This window comes from Penaeus monodon, chromosome 6, assembly GCF_015228065.2.
Source record: "Penaeus monodon isolate SGIC_2016 chromosome 6, NSTDA_Pmon_1, whole genome shotgun sequence".
Classification (NCBI taxonomy): domain Eukaryota; kingdom Metazoa; phylum Arthropoda; class Malacostraca; order Decapoda; family Penaeidae; genus Penaeus; species Penaeus monodon.
The window spans coordinates 38585000-38587106 of NC_051391.1; positions in this window are offsets into that span (position 1 = coordinate 38585000).

Below are 2107 nucleotides of genomic sequence, written 5' to 3' on the forward strand. Positions count from 1 at the left end.
GTCATGCTTATTATGATGCTTACCATTATCATTGTAAGTTTGATAATTCCAAGCAATATCATAATTATCCAGAGTAATTCAGTTATTCCCATACTCATTATAATAATGACAATAATTATAGTCATCAGCACGTGACTACTTTCGAAACTTATTATAACTGTTACAATAACCGCTACATTGTTCCCATCATTTCAAAATAATCACAATGACCACTAATGCTTCCGAGACGAACTCAACCACAAGACTAACTACTTAATGTGCTATGCAACCATAATCCACCTCATTATTAACACGTAAGACGCGAACTTACCATGTGTGAAAATTACTCTGAAGCATATCGCACGGGTGAGCAAGTGTCTTCTCTGCAACGGAATACAAAGAAAAATTAAATATCCATTGTATATGTGTGTGTGTAAGAAGTTCTTTGCTGAAGTGAGTTATGGAAAAAATATATATAATCAAAAGTTATCATGATATGAATACTGTACCGCTTTCCTTCGCTCAAATACATGAAGGATTAACTTTATCCCACTCACACCCTAATAACTTCCCAGCGTAACAATAAAAAAAGAGTCCAGAAAAAAAGTAAAATATCTAAGAATAAAGAGAATAACGAATAGGAATGACGCGTGAGAATGAAAAGAAAAACTCTTTTAAAAATAAGAAATAAAAAAAGAAATAGATAAAGAAATAAAATATCAAGATAAAACTGAATATAAAAATAAAACGAATAAAAAAAAAACGAAAAATTAAAAGAACGACATACTTTAATTAGCAAAAATGCGAAAAGAAGCGAGAATAAACGAGGTAAAGAATTAACGAGAAAAACAATAAAAAGACGGCATATCAGAAGAGAAAAAAAAAACTACTGAATACAGATAAAACCAAAAATAACGATAAATCAAAGCTGACTAAAGACCGATAAAACTAAATCTAGAGAGATTGATAAAAAGACCCATTAATCCAATTAAGAAAAAAATAATAACCGCAAATCAAACAGCCTTTAACTGATATAAAAATAATAATCATAAAAAAAAAAATACAGGAAAAAAGAAATGTTACAAAAGATAAACGAAAAGGGACGATAAACTAAAATTAAGAAAGAGAAAAGAAAAGAAAGAAAAAAAAAAGAATAAAACCAAAAAGAACGATGAATCAAAATCTAGAAAAACGGACAGAGAGAAAGTCAGGAGAAGCAGAGACAGGCAGCCGAGCAGATCAAAATGCCAATAAAGGAGGAAGACCGACACCACGGAACAAGCGACCCAAAACCGATCCGAAAAGGACTCACCAACAATCATGGTCTTGCTGGGTTTCTCCGAGTTGTTTGCCGTCACGTAGGAGAGCAGGTACTCCCACAGACTCTTGGAGGAAATGCCAGCTTGGTCCTCTTCGCTCCTTCCCTCAAAACTCGATTTCTTTCTCAATTCTAGAGGAGAAATAGAAATATGAAATGAGGCGCGCGTGCAGGACCCACTTGTTAGAACTCGGTTTGGAAGAGGTGTGTGCGATAGGGGGAGGGGGAGGAGCAAATTGATGGGGCGATTTTAGAACTGTGTAACTCCGATCTAGGTGTGATAAATCATGTGTCTCTAATATAAAATCAGATGTGCATTACGTAGATGTTTTCTACAAAAAAAAAAAAAAAATAACCAAGGCATTTTGAAACGAAACTTTTCATGAATGAAATGTGTGGAACCATTTGCATAATGCACTCTGGATATATGATTTGGATTAGAGCGAACAAATCAACTGAATTTTTAGAATGGGACTTGATGTGTAATTTGGTATAAAGTACAATTAAAACAACTACAATGTATATGCACTTATGTTTTATGGAAAACAATACGTTTCATTATGCCCACATACCCACCTCTGAAATACCCTTCAAGACGCTTCAGGTTCGCCTCCACCTTCTCCGGGTCGAACTGTTCGATTTCGTCCGCCTCCCTCTCCAACGCCATTATTCTCTCGCCTATCGTCTGGGTATTTATTGTTTCTTCTGCCTTGTCTTCTTCTTTCACGTCGTCTTTTTCATCTTCAATGGACAAGTCAAAGCCCTCTTCCAGAGACTGTTCTCCGTCTGTGCTGAGCTTGTTATTGTCAT